The sequence below is a fragment of the Rattus norvegicus genome, chromosome X (assembly GCF_021556685.1).
Source record: "Rattus norvegicus strain SHRSP/BbbUtx chromosome X, alternate assembly SHRSP_T2T, whole genome shotgun sequence".
Taxonomy (NCBI): domain Eukaryota; kingdom Metazoa; phylum Chordata; class Mammalia; order Rodentia; family Muridae; genus Rattus; species Rattus norvegicus.
Window position 1 is genome coordinate 151307946 of NC_141554.1, and position 26866 is coordinate 151334811.

The window sequence follows — 26866 nt, forward strand, 5'->3', positions numbered from 1 at the left end:
AATGCATATGGTTCAAACACTCCTAACTATCTCTAACTTCTACAGGTGCTATGTGATAATCTATTGTCTAGAAGGCAACTATGACAAGTGAGAAACCATGCTGTTTTTTCACTCAATGCCATACTGACATTCTTTCTCACTAAGAGTAAATCTAATGTTCACAACTGAACACTAGGTCTCTTAAAAATAAGATCCATCATACTTTTTGACCATATATCCTCCATTTCTGCTCTGCCCAAATATCAGTTTGTACTGGTCATAGAAGACTAGCAAAACCTAAACTTCCTCAAAACTTTATGTTCTTAATTCACCTTATTTAGACTTGTTTACTCTGCCAGATGTCTTCCACCCACTTCCATGACCTGTCCTCTCATTTCCCTTAAGATATTTTTCCAACTACCACAAGGTAAAAGTTGCCTTCCTGATTCCTCCAGGGGATTTGAAGTGGAGCACTTTATCTGCTATTCACTTCCTGGTTATCTATTTGCATAGAGCTCAGTACCCTGCAACACACTGCCTTTTATTGTTCCTTTCAGTGTCTTCACCTGTGGAGTGTCAGCTGCATGACATTACACCCTGATTCTTCAGGCCACTCATGTACCCACAGGGCCTAGAACATTACTTCCTGTATGATAAGTAGTTGCTAAAATCTTGATTTAAAAAAAAAATCTTGGTGTTACATGCCTGCAATCCCAGCACTGAAGAAAATGATGCCAGAATTGCGGCTGAGTTGTAGACTGAAACTTTACCTCAAAAAAGTAAAAATAAAATTATAAAGAAGAATAAATTAAATGCAGTGATTTTTTTACATAGTTTTCACACAGTTTAAATCTTCCTGTGCTACGCTGTGGTGAGCATTCAGGACTAGAGGATTAGCCCCATACCACACATGAGAATGCTATCTCTAGAAAATTTACCGTTTTATTAATTCAGTCATGATTCTGCAACTTGTAAATGATAGAGCTACAGTGAAGACCCAGAGAAGTCTCTCGGCATAGTTCTTTTTTTTTTTTTTTTAAACATTCATGCTTTGACAAATGCATTACTAAACACAAATGGATGCCAGCTTTTGATATTAGCATCACTCAGGATTATGCTATTGAATTAGGCTTTCCAAGTAGTCTTTGCAAACCCATATGAGGTCAGGGCCTGAGAGAAAACTATCAGTGAATCTTTAAAACCATCTCTGGATATCATCCTACTTATCGGTAAAATATAAAAATCATGGTATAAGCTCGCTTGGCATTCCAGTATTTTAAACCCAATGTCTCTGTGTGGCACGTGGATTTTCTGTTACACACACACACACACACACACACAGTGTAAAAAGAGAAATTCCCTTGCTCTCCAGTGAACTATATATTAAATAAAACCTGGCATAAAATCCAGTTTAAAATAACAGTGGGGGAGACAGAAAATAATAATTAAAGTATATATACATTCTAAATGCCATGACCCATCCCCACAAAGGAAGTAGTTTTGGTCTCCTCTGGGAGTTTTCAAATGGAAAATACTGATGTAAGTTCAGTGATGCAAAACAAAGAAAGCAGTATTAACTAGGAGCAGAGAACAGTACTAAGAACCCTATTTCAGGGTCTGAGAGGAAAGGTCTTACCCTTGATTCATTTACAAGGAGGGGAAGTACAGACAACTCATCTGTATGAGGCCTGATTATGTATAAAGAATTTGTAACCATGGATAGCTAGCATATGTACTGCTGCTTTATCTAAGTTTACTTGTGCTACTAAAGTAAGGGAAGGGAGGGAAAGTGCTTAGGAAATCCAAGCACTGTCTAGATAATAATAATGTGCCTCTTCCGAATAAGCTACTGAGAAGTGTATTTCTTCCTATCCTGAATGTTACAAGGATTTAATTACTTGAAGTATGCTTTTCCATCCCACAGAACTTTGCAGTGGGAATCAGCAAAAAATAATAAGGTAAAATAAATGACTCTTTTGATTGTTTCTAGGAGATGCTCAGTATAAAGATTGTCTGCTCAGTATCAAGCAGCAGCATAATGCTCCTTTAGTTTTTCTTCCTTCAAACTCAATCTGAGTAGAAGTGTAACCTTTACCAAGATGCAGCTGTTTCTCCTTACTCCCTCATTTCCACTCCTGTAAAGGCTACATAAAGATGACTGGATTTGCCTGTTGCTGTTACCATAGCAACCCTCCCTTGCAGTTTGTCTGTGAGACAATCTCAAGGTTTCAGTTAAATCTACATGGCATGACTTGGGTCAGTCATCGTTGTAGAATCGACAATTAGAAAAGCTCATTAATAGTGAATTATTAGCTTCAAATAATCAACTATTGAATTATGCCCCTCAGATAAATCACACCATCCATTGTTCATATGTAATAAATAGATGCCAATATAGAAAAAGTTCACTTGATTTTTTGAAATTGCACAGGACAAAATTGGAAGATGGTATTAGTTACATATGTTTTAAAACCATGTCTGGCATACATGCAGAAATATTTAGTAGAACTTCAAGATTTTCAGACAATATTTAGAACTTAGATATTGTGCTCTTTCAACCAGAATAGCTTTTATGTTAAGAAATATATACACAATTAACTTATTTCTCCTTTTCTTTCTGGTGTTGGTTAGTGTGTTATTTTTATAGGTACATAACAGTTCTGGAACTTAGGCCCAGTCAAATTGCAGTGGAATTCTTTTTATGTGTCATCTTGAACAATAATTTGTATGCCATGCTAATAACTATTTAACAAGAACTCATTAAAACATTGTAGGCTCATGTCTAATATAAATTCAGATACTAATTGAATGTCCTTTATACTGTTCTCCAGAGTCGACATATTTGTACAAAGGCACTTTAAATTATGGAATAATTATAAATTACAGTTGTTGGTTGAATTGAGCACAATTCAATAGACATTCCATTTACATTTCCCATGAAAGCAGAAGAGTCAGAGCTAAGGGTCCTCTTTTGTGTTTGTGTGTATATATGTGTATGTTGGTATGAGTCTGTGGAAGCCAGAGGTACACACTGGAGATTCTGCTCTATCAATGTCTGCCTTATTACCTTGAGCAAATGTTTCTCACAGAGTCTGGAGCTTGACTAGTAGCCAGGAAGCTTCAGCAAGCTCCCTGACCCCACATGATTATCCCTAGCTCTGGGGTTCCAAGTATGCACATAAGACCACACCTGATGCTTTACATTGATGTTGGATACCCAAACACAGATTATTGTTCTTACAAGACAAGAACTCTTTCTACCTGTTGATCTATCTCCTCAGTCCATAAAAGGTCATTGGAAAATGAATCATACATAAACACATTAGTTATTATGACTATGATGATTTATATCATTGAGTGTGATGCTTTTTAGCCTACATTCATCTTCGTGTTCGATAATTTCTAAACACCTTTGGTGTTATGACCAAAATGGCAGGCAGAAGAATACTGTTTGGTAGTATGACCAAGGCAGAGAAATTTGGTTTCAGTATGGTTATAGCTCAAGTTCTTAAAAGTTTCCTATCATTCACATAATTCCAGTGCTGCATGAAGATATCATAAATTTTGTTTAAAAGTAAGTTTAAGTTGGAAGAACTCTGTCATGAATTCCATCACACTTTGTAAAATTCATTTTGCATTTAATAATTGAATAAAATATTACTTATCTTCAGTATTGGACTTATGATTTAATCTTGTATATTATGTCTCAGACAATTTCCTCATTCACCCCCATCATTAGAACTCTCTGCATCAGTCTACATAAACTCATACCCTGACCTTAGCTCTGACTCATGTCCCTCTGGGGCACGTAGCTCCAGTTTCTTTTCTAACCACTAGATGGAGACATTTTCACTAAGTAGCACAGACCCCTAGCTTTTAACCTTTTCAGTTAAAGGGTCTGGGTGGGATTTAGAGGTGAAACAACTGACAAAGAAAATATGAGTTTTGTTTACTTCAAAGGATAAGTGTTGTGTTTATGAAAAGATAAAGAGAGGGGGTATTATATTCTATGGAGGTGTGGTGAGGTATGAGGAAAGAAAGTGCCTCATTGGGCTCATGCTGAGATATCCCTTTCCTCTGAGGGAAGGGGGAGGGGAGTTAAGAGGGTAGTAGGGGAGAGAAAGGCAGGGGAGGGTGGGTGCAGACAGAGAGACAGAGACACAAAGATAGAGACAGAGAGACAGAGAGAGAGAAAGGGACAGGGAGAGGGACAGGAAGAGAGAGAGAGAGAGAGAGAGAGAGAGAGAGAGAGAGAGAGAGAGAGAGAGAGAGAGAGAGAGAGAGACTCATATACAAGGAGGGGAAGTAGAGACAATTCATCTGTATGTGGCCTGACTATGTATAAGTAATTTGTAACCATGGATAGCTAGCATGTGCACTGCTGCATTATGTAAGGGAGAGGGAGAGAGAGAGAAAGAGAGAGAGAAGAGTAGAGGCTGGCATGAGCATGTGGATAGAAGGGGGGAGGGAATGGGGAGAGAAGGGACAAAGCAGGAAGAGGGTAAGAGCAAGAGAGTGAGAAGTGGACAAGCAGCCACTTTTATGTAGTGTCAGACTTACCTGGGTATTGCCAGGTAACTGTGGGTGTGAAGCTTAGACAGAATGCTAACAATAAGGCCTGACCCACCCCCCCTCAAATAAAAAGAAAAGAAAAAGAAAACAGTAAAGCCTCCCAGTGAAGATATTTCCAGAGTCCAAGCAGAGATTCAATTTAACCTCACTGCTAAATGCTTTAAGTCCAGCAGCATCTGCCTCATTGAACTAGAAGGATAAACTGCATAGAATCAAAGGGCCTACCTTTTAGAAATGTCATTAAAATGATGATACATATAAGATATCTTAAGAAAATGAGTGTCATTAATAGTCTGCTCATCTCTTACTGAGGATTTGAAATTCAAAGGACAGTTTACACATTTACACAAGATCTTCATTCAATATTTTGTCCCTTCCAAGCCATTGCAATTGTAAACCAAATTTAGGATGACCAGTCAGAGAAACTCCATGAAGGCTCCTATTGTGTCTTGCTAATTTTACTTCAGGCACTAACTTCAGGTGTTCTCATGCACACACTCTTGCCATGGAAGCTGGCAAATATACTTCCATGTAACAATAGTTATTGAGAAAATGAGTTTTTCTCAAGTAGAAGATTCAGAAACAAGACAGAAAAAAAAGTTAGTGAATAATTACAATATCTAATTTAATGATATAGGCATTGAAACAAGGTTTCATTCTAAAATAATTGATATTTTATTATGAACATTGTTGCACCAGGCACTGCCAGGTACACCAGACAAGAAAAGCAGGCCTGCTAGAGGCAATCACAAGTATTCAGTTCTCTACTTCTTTCTCACTGTGACTATATGTAAGCCTATAACATTTTTGAACCTTATTTTAAAAAAAATAACTACTTCCAACCTCTTCCCCCTGCATACTCAGTTGTATGAAAAATTGTTTTGAGCGTACACCCATCTTATTGGAGGATCATAAACCAAGCAAACACACAATTATTCCTTTTTACATTCCCTTATGTGATAATTGCAAAGATAATGTTATTCTTCATGCTACTTACAGATTTGGATAGTTACTGTATCTGATATAGAGCAAAAATTAATAAAATTCTCATAATTTCTATGAGTACTACTATATTTGGAATTCTAAAAACTAACAGGCTGTGCACTGTGAAGATTCTTGGATTTTAAGACAATTATTCCTGAATCATCTCCTCTTTGGATGACTTGAAATAGTAGGGAATGTGTGTTTCTCTTCTGACCTCCATGGGTACCACATATAAACAGTGCAACAATGTTCATAATAAAGTATCAATTATTTTAGAAACCTTGTTGCAATGCCTATATCATTAAATTAGATATTGTAATTTTTCACTAACTTTTTTTTCTGTCTTGTTTCTGGATCTTCTACTCGAGAAAAACTCATTTTCTCAATAAATATTGTTACATGGAAATATATTTGCCAGCTTCCATGGCAAGAATGTGTGTGCATGAGAACACCTGAAGCTACAAAGCACACGCAGAGAGGAAGGAGAGGGAGACTATGTTGAAGGGGGTGGTTAAAATAATAGGTACCAAAGCACAGACTGAGCTTGATGTTCCATTAAACGGCAGCTCAGTAGGATAATGACAGTTTACCAAAACTCATTTTCTGTTTTATGAAGACTGAGAAAAGAGGAACCTAAAGGACCAAACTATGTAAAAAGATGAAAGAGGGAAGGCATTGCTAACTTTCCTGGTTTGGTCATTGTGATGGTTTGTATATGCTTGGCCCAGGGAGTGGCACTATTTGGACGCGTGACCTTGTTAGAGTAGGTGTGTCACTGTGGGTATGGGCCTTAAAACCTGACTCCTAGTGGCCTAAAGGTTAGTATTTTGATAGCAGCCTTCAGATGAAGATACTAAGAGTTCTTCAGATGTAGAATTCTCAGCCTTGCCTACACCATGCCTGCCTGCTCTGACCTTGATGATGATGGACTGAACCTCTGAACCTGTAAGCTAGCCCCAATTAAATATTTTACTTTATAAGACTTGCCTTGGTCAGGGTACATGTTCACAGAAGTTAATCTCTAAATAAAACAGAAGTTAGTACCAGGAGTAGGATATTGCTGTAATAGACCTAACCATACTTTTGTTTGGAAGAATGTGGATTTTGGGACTTTGAATTTGGAAAGCCAAGGAATGCTTTAAGTGGGGTTTAATAGGTCAGTCTAGTAGGAATATGAGAGATAGTGGTGCTGAGGGTCATTAGAAATATGTAGGCCCGGGCCCAAGAGGTTTCAGGGTAGAACTTTAATACGTGGCTGAGAGACTGTTTTTGTGTTGTTTTGGTGAAGAATGTGGCTGCTTTTTGCCATTGTCTGAAGAGACTGGCTAAGGCTGTGGTAAAGAGATTTATTTTACTTGCATTGACAAAGGAAGTCTCAAAAAAAGCCCAACAGAGACTTTGTTCTCTGATTAAATGTAAGGAAGAATATTTTGAACAAATATATTAAGCTGAGAAAATAAAAATATAAAATATATTTTGAGTACTAAGGGGACCCAAGACATGAAATGGAGCTGAATCCTGTGTTCAAGGATATTAAATTGAATTAAGGGAGTAGTGACCTTGAGGGACAAGATTCCACCCAGCTAAATTTCGGTACAGGCATGGTAGAACAAGACTTTAATCCCGGGAAGCAAAGATAAGCATATTTTTATGTTCAAGGCCAGCCTAGAAGAGAGTAATTCTAGGTGAAGAAAAACTTAAATCCAGGCTTGGTGGACCACACCTTTAATCCCAGTGCTTAGGCAACAGGCATGCAGCTCTCTGACTTCAGACTATGGAGCAAGATCCAGGACAGCCAAGCTTAGGCAGGGAAGGAGTTGGAAAAAATGAAGCTAGTGATAGGGTAATAGAACAAGAAGGGAGTGGGGAATGTTCCAGCTACTGCAAGCAGCAGAACTCTTCAGTTTCAGCCATGTGTCTCTGGTTTTATATTCAAGAGAAAGAGACTATTGGAACAATTGATGCTGGTTAGCTGGAGCTAGAAATTATTGGTGATTAAGAAGAGATCATCATCACTAAGGTGAAATCTTCAGGGAAGAATTTTCTGAGACCACAAGGAAGCTGTGTTTCAGAGATGACCAAGGTTGTACCTCATGCTGCAGATGTAGTTGGTAATGTGTAAGAGTCACCTGGGTGGTGCTAGTTTTGAAGGCATGAAGGGGTCATGAAGAATAGCTGAGGCTTGGTACTGTGAGAGTCAAAGGAAGTCCATCATGAGGAACAGCAACGACTTGGCACTATGAGAGGCAAGGGAAGGCTTTTCGTGAAAATACAGCTTCAGTTATAGTTGACAATCCAGGACTGAAGGGGTCATGCAAAGGATTTGAAGCTAGGCACCATGAAGGGAGCCTATGAGAGGCTATTGGTGAAGCCTAGTGTAACAGAAGGCCCCAATGTATTAGAGATGTCAGTATCATGGGATTATCACCAAGAACAACAGCAACAGTATAGTGGATCAACCTGACCTTAGAGTGCTACAGAGGACAGAGCTGGAGAAGTGAAGCCAGCCCTTTGGAAGATCCCAGAAGATCATGTGTGGATCCTGGACATTGAAACAAAAAGTTGTAACATCCAAGCTACCTTTGAGAACCAAAGGTGTTAAAGATGCCAGAGCCATGGGATACCTGCCGAGGAAACCTGATAACAGAGAGTTGGAACCAGCCCAGGAGTAAGAAATTTGTTACAGTCAACAAAGATGAAAAAGGAGTTAGAAATCTGAAAAACACTTTTACATCAGGCAAGGAGATGGCAGAGTTTGAAGTTTGCCCAGCTGGTTGCCTGTCTTAATTCAGGGGTTACAGTTAAGTGATTGGATGACTCTCAGAAGATACTTTGAACTTTGTACTTTTAACACTGTTGAGACTGCTCTAGACTATGGGAACTTTGGAAGTTGTATTAAATGTAGTTTTTTATTATACTATGTTTAGGTATGGCCACCATAGATTCATATATTTGAACAAGCCTATGGGAGCCAGGGAGTGGAGAGTGATGGTTTGTAAATGCTTGGCCCAGGGAGTGGCACTTTAGGGGGTGTGGCCTAGAGTAGGTACATCACTGTGGGCATGGGCTTTATGACACAATCCTAGATGCCTGGAGGTTAGAATTGTGCTGGCAGACTTTAGATGAAGATGTAGAATTCTCAGCCCTGCCTGCACCATGCCTGCCTAAATGCTGCCCTATTCTGACCTTGATGATGATGGACTGAACCTCTGAACCTGTAAGCTAGCCCCATTTAAATATTGTCTTTATAAGACTTGCCTTGGTCATGGTGTCTGTTCACAGCAGTTAAACCATAATTAAGACATTCAGTTAAGGCCAAAACATGTATTAAAATCTCACCCTAAATCACACCAATAGGTACAATTTATATTTTAATATTTTTATTTAGATCGCATAAGAAAGATAAAGCAGTATACATTAGAAATGTTTTGAAATGTATACAGAAATTTTAAGTGAAGAATGCAACTAAAAGATTTTTCAATTCTCAATCTTCTGTCTTTATATTTATCTTTCATACTTATTTTGTTGTTTATAATTGACCATTAATACTTGTATTCATGTATGGATTAAAATTGAATATTTTATTTACGTATACATTGTTGAAAATTCAATTATGCTAAGTAGCATATCCATCATGCTCCCATTTTTTTGTGATAAGAGCATTAAAGCTGTTTTTCTTAAACTTAGCAATAAACAATATATTGGTATTAACTATGGTTACCTTACAGTAAATAGACCTCTGAAGTATGCTATCCTTTTACGAGCATCGTCCCTTCTTTCCCAATTAATTACTCTACCACAAACATCTGCTTACCACTTTCCTACACTCATTCTCAGAAAACTAGGCACTTTTGAAACAACTTGTCCTGAACCCTTAGTTTACTTTCATATTTCTGTGTTCCATATCTTGTTTGTTTTTGTAGTGAGCATGGCCTAAATTCCTGCGACCCTACCATCAGTAAGAAAAGAGCAAAGATGGACACCACACCGTTTTTTTTTATTTTTTATTTTTTATTTATTTTTTCATTATTAACTTGAGTATTTCTTATTTACATTTCAAGTCTTATTCCCTTTCCCGATTTCTGGGCAAACATCTCCCTAATCCCTCCCGCTCCCCTTCTTTATGGTTGTTCCCCTCCCCATCCTCCCCCCATTGCCGCCCTCCCCCCAACAATCACATTCACTGGGGGTTGAGTCTTAGCAGGACCCTGGGCTTCCCCTTCCACTGGTGCTCTTACTAGGATATTCATTGCTACCTATGAGGTCAGAGTACAGGGTCAGTCCATGTATAGTCTTTAGGTAGTGGCTTAGTCCCTGGAAGCTCTGGTTGGTTGGCATTGTTGTTCATAAGGGGTCTCAAGCCCCTTCGAGCTCTTCCAGTTCTTTCTCTGATTCCTTCAACAGGGGTCCCATTCTCAGTTCAGTGGTTTGCTGCTGGCATTCACCTCTGTATTTGCTGTATTGTGGCTGTGTCTCTCAGGAGCGATCTACATCCAGCTCCTGTCAGCCTGCACTTCTTTGCTTCATCCATCTTGTCTAATTGAGTGGCTGTATATGTATGGGCCACATGTGGGGCAGGCTCTGAATGGGTGTTCCTATTGTGTCTGTTTTAATCTTTGACTCTCTATTCCCTGCCAAGGGTATTCTTGTTCCACTTTTAAAGGAGTGAAGCATTCACATTTTGACCATCTATCTTGAGTTTCATTAGTTCTAGGCATCTAGGGTAATTCAAGCATTTGGGCTAATAGCCACTTTTCAATGAGTGCATACCATGTGTGTTTTTCTGTGATTGGGTTACCTCACTCAGGATGATATTTTCCAGTTCCAACCATTTGCCTACGAATTTCATACAGTCATTCTTTTTGATAGATGAGTAATATTCCATTGTTTAGATGTACCACATTTTCTGTATCCATTCCTCTGTTGAAGGGCATCTGGGTTCTTTCCAGCTTCTGGCTATTATAAATAAGGCTGCCATGAACATAGTGGAGCACGTGACTTTTTTATATGTTGGGGCATTTTTGGGTATATGACCAAGAGAGGTATAGCTGGATACTCAGGCAGTTCAATGTCCAATTTTCTGAGGAACCTCCAGACTGATTTCCAGAATGGTTGTACAAGTCTGCAATCCCACCAACAATGGAGGAGTGTTCCTCTTTCTCCGCATCCTCGCCAGCATTTGCTATCACCTGAGTTTTTGATCTTAGCCATTCTCAGTGGTGTGAGGTGAAATCTCAGGGTTGTTTTGATTTGCATTTCCCTTATGACTAAAGATGTTGAACATTTCTTTAGGTGTTTCTCAGCCATTTGGCATTCCTCAGCTGTGAATTATTTGTTTAGCTCTGAACACCATTTTTTTTTAATTTAGAGAATACTTTATTAGTTTTTGTAATCAAACCCACGTATATAAGACCTTACATATTTAATACAGTGTGTTACCCCTGTACAAATGGAAAAAACTTAAGTTCAACATTTCTAGACCAATATGGCTGTTAATTTCTGTACAGTGCCAACTCAACACAGTAAACCGGGATACTTTTTTCGAAAGTTGACAGCACAGGTAAAGTTTCAAAAAATTCAAATTATATATCTGTATATATATATATTTATATTTATATAAAAAGACCAATAATAGCAGTGTGTTATGCATCAACAGCAGCAACAGCTTTTCCAGGTTCTGCAGTCATCTGAACAAAACTGTAGAGACATCCAGCACACTCCATTAAAAAAAAAAAGTAAAAAAACAAAACCCGAGAAAACAGCACAGTTCTGTTACTCTTGTGGTACCTGGCACCATTTTTTTTTTAAATTAGCTTCTCAATCATCATCTGGAAAGAAAACATTCTGAGCAACATCATTAAAAACAGCTCTGATAAAGCACGGTCACTACAACGTATCATAAAGCAGGTACAAGCTATTTTACATCCACAGAGGTATGATACAGTACTGTCCTACATCTATAATACTAGAGGATACAATTTAAAAGGCATTATTTGAGACTTGATTCTACTTTTCCAGCAGAGGGCCCAAATGATGGTGTGACACAGCTTTGTAAAGAAACATACTCTAGACAGGATTTCCTTTCACTAGTGGCACAGTTCTAAGGATTCATTCTCTCCATGAATGTCAGCTAAAACCGTTATTAAAAAAATGAAATATCCCTAAAACAAAACCGTATAACCACCGGATTCACATGAAGATGACCTAGTGGAGACAAGCTGGACCTCACCTTACCAACAAGCTATCAAATCTGTTATGTTTAAACAGTGAGACCTCCAAGGAAGGAGATGCCAAGTAGTGCTTCAAAGCTTCGGATCACAATCAAACACAGCATCCTTTTCAACAGAAGCAGAAGCTCATCTGAATATGCTCATGGATGCTGACATCAACATTTAATCATCTCCTCACTCATCCAGGAAGAGGGGGACATCAGTTACTACTGTACTTTATTGTGTTCAACCAAATCACCATGTTACAAAAATAGCAAGCTGCCATAATAAAAATTAAGGCTCCTCTATCCAGCACCAGATAGCATCATTTTACTTTCAAGCCTAGAAATTGCACACTTGTATATAAACCAATCGAAGATGAGGATTGAGAGTTCATCTTGGTGGATTTTTCCTTTGATGAATATGAAGTGTCCTTCCTTATCTTTTTTGATGACTTTTAATTGAAAATTGATTTTATTTGATATTAGAATGGCTACTCCAGCTTGCTTCTTCTGACCATTTGCTTGGAAAGTTGTTTTCCAGCCTTTCACTCTGAGGTAGTGTCTGTCTTTGTCTCTGAGGTCTGAACACCATTTTTTAATAGGGTTATTTGTCTCCATGAGGTCTAACTTCATGCGTTCTTTGTATATTTTAGATATTAGGCCTCTATCTGTTGTAGGATTGGTAAAGATCTTTTCCCAATCTGTTGGTTGCCGTTTTGTCCTAACCACAGTGTCCTTTGCCTTACAGAAGCTTTGCAGTTTTATGGGATCCCATTTGTCGATTCTTGAACTTAGAGCATAAGCCATTGGTGTTTTGTTCAGGAAATTTTTTCCAGTGCCCATGTGTTCCAGATGCTTCCCTAGTTTTTCTTCTATTAATTTGAATGTATCTGGTTTGATGTGAAGGTCCTTGATCCGCTTGGACTTAAGCTTTGTACAGGGTGATAAGCATGGATCAATCTGCATTCTTCTACATGTTGACCTCCAGTTGAACCAGCACCATTTGCTGAAAATGCTATCTTTTTTCCATTTGATGGTTTTGGCTCCTTTGTCAAAAATCAAGTTCCCATAGGTGTGTGGGTTCATTTCTGGGTCTTCAATTCTGTTCCATTGTTCTATCTGTCTGTCTCTGTACCAATAACATGCAGTTTTTATCACTATTGCTCTGTAATACTGCTTGAGATCAGGGATAGTGATTCCCCCTGAAGTACTTTTATTGTTGAGGATAGTTTTAGCTATCCTGGGTATTTTGTTATTCCAGATGAATTTGCAAATTGTTCTGTCTAGCTCATTGAAGAATTGGATTGGTATTTTGATGGGGATTGCATTGAATCTGTGGATCGCTTTTGATAAAATGGCCATTTTTACTATATTAATCCTGCCAATCCATGAGCACGGGAGATCTTTCCATCTTCTGAGGTCTTCTTCAATTTCTTTCTTCAGAGTCTTGAAGTTCTTATTGTACAGATTTTTACTTGCTTGGTTAAAGTCACACCGAGGTACTTCATATTATTTGGGTCTATTATGAAGGGTGTTGTTTCCCTAATTTCTTTCTCAACTTGTTTCTCTTTTGTGTGGAGGAAGACTACTGATTTATTTGAGTTAATTTTATACCCAGCGACTTTGCTGAAGTTGTTTATCAGCCTTAGTAGTTCTCTGGTGGAACTTTTGGTATCACTTATATATACTATCATATCATCCTCAAATAGTGATATTTTGACTTCTTCTTTTCTGATCTATATCCCCTTGACCTCCATTTGTTGTCTGATTGCTCTGGCTAGAACTTCAAGAACTATATTAAACAAGTAGGGAGAGAGTAGGCAGCCTTGTCTAGTCCCTGATTTTAGTAGGATTGCTTCAAGTTTCTCTCCATTTAGTTTAATGTTAGCAACTGGTTTGCTGTATATGGCTTTTACTATGTTTAGGTATGGGCCTTGAATTCCTATTCTTTCCAGGACTTTTATCATGAAGGGGTGTTGAATTTTGTCAAATGCTTTCTCAGCATCTAATGAAATGATCATGCAGTTTTGTTCTTTCAGTTTGTTTATATAATGGATCACGTTTATGGTTTTCCATATACTAAACCATCCCTGCATGCCTGGGATGAAGCCTACTTGATCATGGTGGATGATTGTTTTGATGTGCTCTTGGATTTGGTTTGCCAGAATTTTATTGAGTATTTTTGCATCGATATTCATAAGGGAAATTGGTCTGAAGTTCTCTTTCTTTGTTGGGTCTTTGTGTGGTTTAGGTAGAAGAGTAAATGTGGCTTCATAGAAGGAATTCGGTAGTGCTCCATCTGTTTCAATTTTGTGGAATAGTGTGGATAATATTGGTATGAGGACTTCTCTGAAGGTCTGAGAGAATTCTGCAGTAAACCCGTCTGGACCTGGGTTCTTTTTGTTGGGAGACCGTTAATGATTGCTTCTATTTCCTTAGGATTTATGGGGTTGTTTAACTGGTTTATCTGTTCCTGATTTAACTTCGGTACCTTGTATCTGTCTAGGAAATTGTCCATTTCCTGCAGATTTTCAAGTTTTGTTGAATATAGGCTTTTATACTAAGATCTGATGATTTTTTGAATTTCCTCTGAATCTGTAGTTATGTCTCCCTTTTCATTTCTGATTTTGTTAATTTGGACACACTCTCTGTGTCCTCTAGTTAGTCTGGCTAAGGGTTTATCTATCTTGTTGATTTTCTCAAAGACCCAACTTTTGGTTCTGTTGATTCTATGGTCCTTTTTGTTTCTACTTGGTTGATTTCAGCACTGAGTTTGATTATTTCCTGCCTTGTACTCCTCCTGGGTGTATTTGCTTCTTTTTGTTCTAGAACTTTTAGGTGTGCTGTCAAGCTGCTGACATATGCTCTTTCCTGTTTCTTTCTGCAGGCACTCAGCGCTATGAGTTTTCCTCTTAGCACAGCTTTCATTGTGTCCCATAAGTTTGGGTATGTTGTACCTTTATTTTCATTAAATTCTAAAAAGTCTTTAATTTCTTTCTTTATTTCTTCCTTGACCAGGTTATCATTGAGTAGAGCATTGTTCAATTTCCACGTATTTGTGGGCATTCTTCCCTTCTTGTTATTGAAGACCAACTTTAGGTCATGGTGGTCTGATAGCACTCATGGGATTATTTCTATCTGTCTGTACCTGTTGAGGCCCATTTTTTGACCAATTACATGGTCAATTTTGGAGAAAGTAGCATGAGGAGCTGAGAAGAAGTTATATCCTTTTGCTTTAGGATAGAATGTTCTATAAATATCTGTTAAGTCCATTTGGCTCATGACTTCCCTTAGTCTGTCTACGTCTCTTTTTAATTTCTGTTTCCATGATCTGTCCATTGATGAGAGTGGGGTGTTGAAATCTCCTACTATTATTGTGTGAGTTGCAATGTGTGTTTTGAGCTTTAGTAAGGTTTCTTTTAAGTATGTAGGTGCCCTTGTATTTGGGGCATAGATATTTAGGATTGAGAGTTCATCTTGGTGGATTTTTTCTTTGATGAATATGAAGTGTCCTTCCTTTTCTTTTTTGATGAATTTTAGTTGAAAATTGATTTTATTTGATATTAGAATGGCTACTCCAGCTTGCGTCTTTAGACCATTTGTTTGGAAAGTTGTTTTCCATCCTTTCACTCTGAGGTAGTGTCTGTCTTTGTCTCTGAGGTGTGTTTCCTGTAGGCAGCAGAATCCAGGGTCCTTGTTGCGTATCCAGTTTGTTAATCTCTGTCTTTTTATTGGGGAGTTGAGGCCATTGATGTTGAGAGATATTAAGGAATAGTGATTATTGCTTCCTGTTATATTCATATTTGGATATGAGGTTATGTTTGTGTGCTTTTCTTCTCTTTGTTTTGTTGCCAAGACGATTAGTTTCTTGGTTCTTCTAGGGTATAGCTTGCCTCCTTATGTTGGGCTTTACCATTTATTATCCTTTGTAGTGCTGGATTTGTAGAAAGGTATTGTGTAAATTTGGTTTTGTCATGGAATATCTATGTTAATTGAGAGTTTTGTAGGATACAGTAACCTGTGCTGGCATTTGTGTTCTCTTAGGATCTGTATGACATCTGTCCAAGATCTTCTGGCTTTCATAGTTTCTGGCGAAAAGTCTGGTGTGATTCTGATAGGACTGCCTTTATATGTTCCTTGACCTTTTTCCCTTACTGCTTTTAATATTCTTTCTTTATTTTGTGTGTTTGGAGTTTTGACTATTATGTGACGGGAGGAGTTTCTTTTCTGGTCCAATCTATTTGGAGTTCTGTAGGCTTGTTGTATGCCTATGGGTATCTCTTTTTTTAGGTTAGGGAAGTTTTCTTCTATGATTTTGTTGAAGATATTTACTGGTCCTTTGAGCTAGGAGTCTTCACTCTCTTCTGTACCTATTATCCTTAGGTTTGATCTTCTCATTGAGTCCTGGATTTCCTGTATGTGTTGGACCAGTACCTTTTTCCGCTTTAAATTATCTTTGAGAGTTGAGTTGATGATTTCTATGGAATTTTCTGCTCCTGAGATTCTCTCTTCCATCTTTTGTATTCTGTTGGTGAATCTCGTATCTACTGCTCCTTGTCTCTTCTTTTGGTTTTCTATATCCAGGGTTGTTTCCATGTGTTATTTCTTGATTGCTTCTATTTCCATTTTTAATTCCTTCAACTGTTTGAATGTGTTTTCCTGGAATTCTTTCAGGGATTTTTGTGACTCCTCTCTATGGGCTTCTACTTGTTTATTTATGTTTTCCTGGAATTCTTTCAGGGATTTTTGTGATTCCTCTCTGTAGGCTTCTACTTGTTTATTAATGTTTTCCTCTGTTTCTCTAAGGGAGTTCTTTACGTCTTTCTTTTTTTTTTTAAATTTAGAGAATACTTTATTAGTTTTTGTAATCAAACCCACGTAGATAAGACCTTACATATTTAATACAGTGTGTTACCCCTGTACAAATGGAAAAAACTTAAGTTCAACATTTCTAGACCAATATGGCTGTTAATTTCTGTACAGTGCCAACTCAACACAGTAAACGGGGATACTTTTTTCCAAAGTTGACAGCACAGCTAAAGTTTCAAGAAATTCAATATATATATATATATATATATATATATATATATATATATATATATACCAATAATAGCAGTGTGTTATGCATCAACAGCAGCAACAGCTTTTCCAGGTTCTGCAGTCATCTGAACAAAACTGTAGAGACATCCAGCACACTCCATTAAAAAAAAAAGTAAAAAAACAAAACCTGAGAAAGCAGCATAGTTCTGTTACTCTTGTGGTACCTGGCACCATTTTTTTTTTAAAATTAGCTTCTGAATCATCATCTGGAAAGAAAACATTCTGAGCAACATCATTAAAAACAGCTCTGATAAAGCACGGTCACTACTACGTATCATAAAGCTATTTTACATCCACAGAGGTATGATACAGTACTGTCCTACATCTATAATACTGGAGGATACAATTTAAAAGGCATTATTTGAGACTTGATTCTACTTTTCCAGCAGAGGGCCCAAAGGATGGCGTGACACAGCTTTGTAAAGAAACATACTCTAGACAGGATTTCCTTTCACTAGTGGCACAGTTCTAAGGATTCATTCTCTCCATGAATGTCAGCTAAAACCGTTATTAAAAAAATGAAATATCCCTAAAACAAAACCGTATAACCACCGGATTCACATGAAGATGACCTAGTGGAGACAAGCTGGACCTCACCTTACCAACAAGCTATCAAATCTGTTATGTTTAAACAGTGAGACCTCCAAGGAAGGAGATGCCAAGTAGTGCTTCAAAGCTTCGGACCACAATCAAACACAGCATCCTTTTCAACAGAAGCAGAAGCTCATCTGAATATGCTCAAAGATGCTGACATCAACATTTAATCATCTCCTCACTCATCCAGGAAGAAGGGGAGATCAGTTACTACTGTACTTTATTGTGTTCAACCAAATCACCATGTTACAAAAATAGCAAGCTGCCATAATGAAAAATAAGGCTCCTCTATCCAGCACCAGATAGTATCATTTTACTTTCAAGCCTAGAAATTGCACACTTGTATATAAACCAACCGAAGATGAGGATTGAGAGTTCATCTTGGTGGATTTTTCCTTTGATGAATATGAAGTGTCCTTCCTTATCTTTTTTGATGACTTTTAATTGAAAATTGATTTTATTTGATATTAGAATAGCTGCTCCAGCTTGCTTCTTCTGACCATTTGCTAGGAAAGTTGTTTTCCAGCCTTTCACTCTGAGGTAGAGTCTGTCTTTGTCTCTGAGGTGTGTTTCCTGAAGGCAGCAGAATGCAGGGTCCTCATTGCGTATCCAGTTTGTTAATCTATGTCTTTTTATTGGGGAGTTGAGGCCATTGATGTTGAGAGATATTAAGGAATAGTGATTATTGCTTCCTGTTATATTCATATTTGGATGTGAGGTTATGTTTGTGTGCTTTGCTTCTCTTTGTTTTTTTGCCAAGATGATTAGTTTCTTGCTTCTTCTAGGGTATAGCTTGCCTCCTTATGTTGGGCTTTACCCTTTATTATCCTTTGTAGTGCTGGATTTGTAGAAAGATATTGTGTAAATTTGGTTTTGTCATGGAATATCTTGGTTTCTCCATCTATGTTAATTGAGAGTTTTGCAGGATACAGTAACCTGTGCTGGCATTTGTGTTTTCTTAGGGTCTGTATGACATCTGTCCAGGATCTTCTGGCCTTCATAGTTTCTGGCGAAAAGTCTGGTATGATTCTGATAGGTCTGCCTTTATATGTTACTTGACCTTTTTCCCTTACTGCTTTTAATATTCTTTCTTTATTTTGTGTGTTTGGTGTTTTGACTATTATGTGACGGGAGGTGTTTCTTTTCTGGTCCAATCTATTTGGAGTTCTGTAGGCTTGTTGTATGCCTATGGGTATCTCTTTTTTTAGGTTAGGGAAGTTTTCTTCTATGATTATGTTGAAGATATTTACTGGTCCTTTGAGCTGGGAGTCTTCACTCTCTTCTATACCTATTATCCTTAGGTTTGATCTTCTCATTGAGTCCTGGATTTCCTGTATGTTTTGGACCAGTAGCTTTTTCTGCTTTACATTATCTTTGACAGTTGAGTCAATGATTTCTATGGAATCTTCTGCTCCCGAGATTCTCTCTTCCATCTCTTGTATTCTGTTGGTGAAGCTTGTATCTACAGCTCCTTGTCTTTTCTTTTGATTTTCTATGTCCAGGGTTGTTTCCATGTGTTCTTTCTTGATTGCTTCTATTTCCATTTTTAATTCCTTCAACTGTTTGACTGTGTTTTCCTGGAATTCTTTCAGGGATTTTTGTGTCTCCTCTCTATGGGTTTCTACTTGTTTGTTTATGTTTTCCTGGAATTCTTTCAGGCATTTTTGCGATTCCTCTCTGTAGGCTTCTACTTGTTCTCTAAGGGAGTTCCCCACGTCTTTCTTGAAGTCCTCCAGCATCATGATGAAATACGAATTTGAAACTAGATCTTGCTTTTCTTGTGTGTTTGGATATTCCATGTTTATTTTGGTGGGAGAATTGGGCTCCGATGATTCCATGTAGTCTTGGTTTCTGTTGCTTGGGTTCCTGCGCTTCCCTCTCGCCATCAGATTATCTCTAGTGATACTTTGTTCTGCTATTTCTGACCGTGGCTAGACTGTCCTTTAAGCCTGTGTGTCAGGAGTGCTGTAGACCTGTTTTCCTGTTTTCTTTCAGCCAGTTATGGGGACAGAGTGTTCTGCTTTCGGGCGTGTAGTTTTTCCTCTCTACAGGTCTTCAGCTGTTCCTGTGGGCCTGTGTCTTGAGTTCACCAGGCAGGTATCTTGCAGGGGAAAAGTTCGTCCTACCTGTGGTTCCAAGGCTCAAGTTTGCTCGTGGGGTACTGCCTAAGTCCTCTCTGCAGCGGCAGCAACCGGGAAGATCTGTGCCGCTCTTTCCGGGAGCCTCCGTGCACCAGGGTTCCAGATGACGTTTGGTGTTTTCCTCTGGCGTCTCGATGTGCGCAGAGTGCAGTCTCTTCTGGTTTCCCAGGCGTGTCTGCCTCTCTGAAGGATTAGCTCTCCCTCCCATGGGATTTGGGTGCAGAGAACTGTTTATCCGGTCTGTTTCCTTCAGGTTCCGGCGGTGTCTTAGGCGCAGGGGTCCTGCCGCTCCTGGGCCCTCCCCTACGGGAACCCAGAGGCCTTATACAGTTGCCTCTTGGGCCAGGGATGTGGGCAGGGGTGGGCAGTGTTGGTGGTCTCCTCCGCTCTGCAGCCTCAGGAGTGCCCACCTGATCAGGCGGTGTGGTCTCTCTCCCACGGGGTTTGGGAGCAGAGACTCTTTACGTCTTCCTTGAAGTCCTCCAGCATCAGGATCAAATATGATTTTGAAACTAGATCTTGCTTTTCTGGTGTGTTTGGATATTCCGTGTTTGCTTTGGTGGGAGAATTGGGCTCCGATGATGCCATGTAGTCTTGGTTTCTGTTGCTTGGGTTCCTGTGCTTTCCTCTCGCCATCAGATTATCTCTAGTGTTACTTTGTTCTGCTATTTCTGACAGTGGCTAGACTGTCCTATAACCCTGTGTATCAGGAGTGCTTTAGACCTGTTTACCTCTTTTCTTTCAGCCAGTTATGGGGACAGAGTGTTCTGCTTTCAGACGTGTAGTTTTTCCTATCTACAGGTCTTCAGCTGTTCCTGTAGGCCTGTGTCTTGATTTTACCAGGCAGGTCGCTTGCAGCAGAAAAGTTGGTCTTACCTGTGGTCCCGAGGCTCAAGTTTGCTTGTGGGGTGTTGCTTATGAGCTCTCTGTGGTGGCCGCAACCAGGAAGATCTGTGCTGCCCTTTCCGGGAGCTTCCGTGCACCAAGGTTCCAGATGGCGTTTGGTGTTTTCCTCTGGCGTCAGAGATGTGTGCAGAGTGCAGTCTCTTCTTGTTTTCCACGAGTGTCTGCCTCTCTGAAGGTTTAGCTCTCCCTCCCACGGGATTTGGGTGCAGAGAACTGTTTATCCTGTCGGTCCCTTCTGGTTCTGGCGGTGTCTCAGAGGCAGTGGACCCGGTGCTCCTTGGCCCTCCTCTACGGGAACCCAGAGGCCGTATCCAGTTTCCTCTTGGGCCAGGGATACCACACTGTTTTCTAAATTCCCCTAATCTTTCCTTCTCAAAGAAAACTCAAGATAGGGTGATCCTTGCACTTATACCATAGAGGACTGACTGGATTTCATTTTCCTGGAACAAGTAAGTACTATTCTCATTTCCTCCACTGCCTCCCACTGCAAAGGGAAATAAACAATTTTACTGCAGTTAAACAATAATTGAATTATTACTGGTATGGAATTAATTAATTTGATGACTGCTTCTCTGTTACACTTACTACCATGCTGACTTTTTCAAAAAGTAATTAAAAGAAGAAAACAGTTCAATATGGACCTAATGAATACTATCATTTGGTCACAGTTATCTATTGGCTAGTCACAAATTACCAGTATATATACTCATTTTATTGAATTCTCCCAAAAATAATACTTTCTGCATACTTCATATGCTTATCTTTATGCCTGCTTTTCACACAAGGAATTGACAGTACAGAAGAGCAAATTATTGAATATATCATGTAATTAGAAAATAATGAAATCAAATATGATTCTGAACAGAATTCACATTCGCATCTGCCTTGGGGTGGTTTCTATTGCTGTAACAATGCCAAGCGACCAGAGCTTCCAGGGACTAAGCCACTACCTAAAGACTATACATGGACTGACCCTGGACTCTGGACTCTGACCTCATAGGTAGCAATGAATATTCTAGTAAGATCACCAGTGGAAGGGGAAGCCCTTGGTCTTGCTTAGACTGAACCCCCAGTGAACTAGATTGTTGGGGGGAGGGCGGCAATGGGGGGAGGATGGGGAGGGGAACGCCCATAAAGAAGGGGAGGGGGAGGGATTAGGGGGATGATTGCCCGGAAACCAGGAAAGGGAATAACACTTGAAATGTAAATAAGAAATACTCAAGTTAATTAAAAAAAAACTAAGCAAAATCAACTTTGGAGATGAAAATGTTTATTTGGCTTAAATATTCTGATCATAGTCTATCACTGGGGAATGCCAAGGCAGGAGAAATTAAACAGGGCAGGAAATCAGAGTCAGGATTTAAGCAGAATCCATGGAAGTGTTATTCTCTAGGACAATGTTTAGCTACTTTCTTATACCTCTAGGAAGGAGCACCTGCCCAGGAGTGGAAGTGTCCACAGTAGCTTGGGCCTCCTCACCTCGATCATTAGTGAAGACAGTAGCTGATATGATGGAAGCATGCTTTCCCTCTTTCATTTCTTTGCAAATGAACCTATATTGTGTCAGGTTGATAAAGCAAAGCAAAGCAAAACAAAACAAACAAACAATCAAAAGCTGCCTATTTGTTGATTTTAAAACTTATGGCATTAAAAGTTTGGAAACATTACAGGAAAGCTTATAAAACAACTGTATTCATCTTTAAGTCAACAGAAGCTCTGCATATATTGATACAAGACTGTAATGCTAGAATTTGAAAGGGATAGCTATTTAATGAGTTGACTACCTTCACCTGAGCTAAATAGACAGATTATGCCTTAAAACTAAAATTGTAAGAAAAAACATTGGGTTGGAGGATTAGTAACTCTTTCTGAGTAGTTTAATGATTTTTATTTATTCATTTAGCAATGATTTATGAAGTTCCTTCCATGAACCAAGCAATATTCTGGGAGCTCTTGATGTCAAGGAGTATACATAAAAATGAAAGGAACAGGATGCTAAATGCAGCTTTAGTCAGCGCTGTTTAAGAGGCTATATATTTAAGTGTGGGTAAGTACAAGCATTCAAGATGTTTCTGGGGAGTGGGTATCTAAAGTGATATGATGGTTAATCTCTATTGTCACATCAACTAGAATAGTAAAGGTCACAAATGATGGATATCTCTGCTACATTGGTGAGATCTTCCCCAGAAAAAGATTAACTGAGGAGAAAGACCCACTATATAGAAAGGTGATACAATTTAATTGGCTGTGGCCTGAGTAAAAAAGACTGAGTAAAAAATAAAAAACGAGCACAGCTTGACTCCAAAGTGTTCTGACACATCCAGGATCAGAGGTGAGACTCCTACCCCTACACCAATACCTGGCCTAACTGGGACCCCTGGTACCCAGGGAAGGTAGAGACCCTGCCTAGCCAGAGACACAATCTCTTTCCAGGTTGCACCTGTGCTCTGGATCCCCACCACTCAGCTCACACCAAGATGCAGTTTGACCACCAGGTATTCTGACACATCCAGGATCACAAGGGATATTCCGATCTTCGCCCCAATACTTGACCTAACTGGGTGACGACACCTGCGTCGACCGATACTGAGAACCCGGCATAGGCCTGCGAGATTTAAGAAGAAACAGAAAGACTCAGGTCACTCATGTTGAGAAAATGAATGACGAAGCTTTTACTAGGTTCACAGAATGTGTACCCCAACCACTGAGTGGAAGCACAATGGAGAAACATTCTCAGCAGGGAAACAGAAACTGAAACTAAAACTGAGATCAAAGATCTAGCATTCAGGTGTTAGCTACCCCTAGGACAAAGGCCAGGAAGGCCAGGATGTTCCTTCAAGAGAACAAAGGTTTTCACATGCATCAGCAAGGGGGCAAATACTGACAGGGCCCAGAAGGAACTTCGAACCCCAGGCCACAGGTGTTTGCTGACAGGAACCTGGTGTGGCTGTTCCCTGGAAGGTTCTGCCAGCACCTCACCAATGCAGATGTGGATGCATGGAGCCAACAATCTGACTGAGCTCGGGACATGAATGGGAGAGCTAGCAGAAGGACTGGAGGAGCAAAGGGGGATTACATCCCCATAGAAAGAACAATGTCTGCTGGCTGGAACACCTAGAGCTCCCAGGGACTAGACTAGACCACCAATCAAGGAATGTTCATGGAAGGATCGACGGCTCTAGATATGAATGTAGCAGAAAATGGCCTTGTCTGACATCTATGGGAGGGGAGACCCTTGGTCCTGTGGAGGTTTGATGCCCCAGCATAGGGAATTGCTGAAGCAGTGAGGCTGGAATGCATGAATGGATGGGGAAAGCACCCTTATAGAGGCAAATTGGATGGGGGAGAGGGCAGATGGGAAGGGGAGTTGTGGAGAGGGAACCTGGAAGGGAGATATATTTTGAGATGTAAACCAATGGAATGATTAATAAAAAATTAAACATAAATGAAAAATTTAAAAAAGCAAGTCAGTTGTGTTCCAACAGTACCTTTGCTCCTACTCCTCTTTCACTGAAACTGTGAATAAGCTCAGCCACATCTTACCATGGGAATTCAGTAGTATGACCATGATGGACTTCCCTCTCTCACATTGTCAGCCAAAATGAATGTCTGTCATGGATTTGGTCAAAATAAATAACAGGTTCAGTTTCAGGATGATGTTTAAACAATGGTATGTAGGGTTCAGAGAAGGATGGAAACCTGAAGGAGTATTTTAAAGAGAAAGAGGGCTATTCAATGAGTATAGAAAGTTATACTTAGATTTCTGTCCTTTATTGAGAACCTTAGGCTCTTCATCCCATGGACTATTATTCTCAAAGTAAGTCATCTTTAAATATCTTATTCCTAAACATTTGTTAACACAATTTATTCATGCATTGACTGATTTATCAAAAACCAGGTATGCTTGATTAAATTCCATAGATGCTCTCAGTTATGTCAATAGGTTTTATGTTTGTTTGGCTGAATCCATCCCAAAGTCACTGAAAAAGGACACATGACTGCCAGGGGCCATGCTGATCTATAGCAATAGGGGATAGAGAACTGGGGGTAGACACCACAAAGTCCCAGATGCCAGGAAAGCAAGAGGTTTCTAGGACCCAACAGGAATGACATTAGTTGAAATACCCGACAAAGGGGAGAAACAACCTGTAGAGAACATATCTAGAGGTTACAGAGATTAATCACCGTGCCTTGTTGAGGAATGAACCACCCACCCACCTCAAAAATTTTAACCCAGAATTGCTCCTGTCTACAGGAAATACAGGGACAAAGAGTGGAGTAGAAACTGAAGGAAAGGCTTCCTGAGACTGCCCCCTGGGGGTCCACCCCATATACAGTCAACAAACCCAGTCAATATTACTGATTCTGAGAAGTGCTTGCTGACAGGAGCCAGATATGGATGTCTCCTGAGAGACTCTGCCAGAGCCTGACCAGTACATATGCCACATTTTAAACTGTAGATATAAGTTTCTTTAACAGATTACTTTTAAAAGGTCCCTTCACTTCAACTAAAGAAGCAAAGAGATGAATCCCCTTAACATAATAAAAATGAGTATATCTCCATGCATACACCTAAGTAATTAGAAAGCCATTTTGATTTGATGAGACTCATTCTGAATGTTGTTTGTAAAACATACTTAATTGAATTGTCTCTTTTGATTTTGACTGTGAGTTTCTATGGCTGTCCATGTAATTATGACAGTTTTGCAATGCACCACAGGGGAGTAGGTGACAGTTGTTCTTTCTGAAAACAAGACAGAGATTCTGTATGTACATTATATATAAAGCCTTCTGGCTGGGAGTATTACACTCTGGTATAATGGAGATATTGTAATGTCTTATATAAGAATCCAGCACTTTCCTTATACCGCTGTGGATCTGGCAGCCTATGAACATAGACAGTAGCTGCTGTCAAAAGTGACTAAGTATGATGGAAGACCTTGTACTATATTAGTGTGGTGATGAAAGTTATTAGTAGGAAAGAATGGAGTTTACAAAGTAAATATTTATAGTGTGTTTGAGTTAACTGTGTAGTTCCTAATAGTTATGCATGTACATGTATGAGTGTGTGTGTGTGTGTGTGTGTGTGTGTGTGTGTGTGTGTGTGTAGAAAGTAGTAAGCATTTCATGCTGATCAATTCTATCAGAGAGCTGGGACTAGTAAATTCTCTGAAGGCTTCATTGATTGCTAAATTATTGTTGTTTTATGAAAAAGCTACTATTTGCTTCAAATACACATAATTTAGAATTCCATCTTCTGACATATTGACTACATGAGATTTTAGATTAAACTACTTACAACATACTCATAGCTAGGGCAATGAAGGAGGAAGGAGCTTTTCAAGTAAAGGTGACTGCTGCCAAGCCCGATGCCTGAATTTATCATCAGAACCTATATGATGAAAGGAAAAACCAACACTTCACCAACATTCACATTATATTGCCTAGTTCTATGTCAACTTGACACAAACTACACTCATCTGAAATAATGGAACATTAATTAATAAAATTATCCCCACAAGAGATCTTTCTTTGTAAGACATTTTCTTAATTAGTTACTAATGCAGGAGGGTCCAGCCTATTGTGGGAGGTTCCACCTCTGAGCTGGTGATCCTTTGTTCTATAAGAAAGCAGGCTGAGTAAGCAACAGTCTTCCATTTCCTCTGCATCAGCTCCTGCCTCTAAGGCCTTGTCCTGTTAAAGTTTCTGCCTTGATTTTCTTCAAAGATCAAAGATGATGTGGAAATGTGAATGAAATAAACATTTTTGTGTGAGAAAATGGATTCCAGGTGCTTTGTTCATGGTGTTTCATTACAACAATAAAATCCTAATGAAGACATACATAAAATAAAACATTACTCTTAGTCATGCATGAAGAATGGCAATTGACCTGTTTGGAAACTTGAGCCTCAGTTTTTCACCTATAAATTCAAAGTAATACTCATAATTTCTCCTGAATTTGGTCAGGGTCTCTTTTAGAGTCCTATTTATTCTCTCTACCTGTCCTGAACTTTAAGGTCTGTAATGTAATTTCCAATTGACCTCTAAATACCTGGCCACACCGTGGCTTACCTTGGCAATGAAAGCAGGGCCATTGTCTGACCCGATTACCTTGGGCACTCCAAACTGGGGGAAGATTTTTTTTCTAGTATCTTCTTGATGACTACCAAGGCCGTCTCTTGCTTGGTGAGGAAAGTTTCTACTCATCCTGAAAAGGTATCTACAAACACTAGAAGATACTTGTAACCATATTTTCCTGATTTTATCTCAATAAAGTTCACTTCGACTTCTCACTAAACTTCCTAGTTCTCTTTGCCCTGTTTGCTTGCTAAGCATTCACTTGCTGACATATCTTATACTTTTCTACTGTCTCTCTGGC

At 39.2% G+C, this 26866-nt stretch overlaps 1 pseudogene; it reads right to left on the bottom strand.

Moving 5' to 3' along the window:
• LOC147998386 (uncharacterized) overlaps positions 1–26866 on the bottom strand; it is a 34306-nt pseudogene that overhangs the window by 5383 nt on the left and 2057 nt on the right.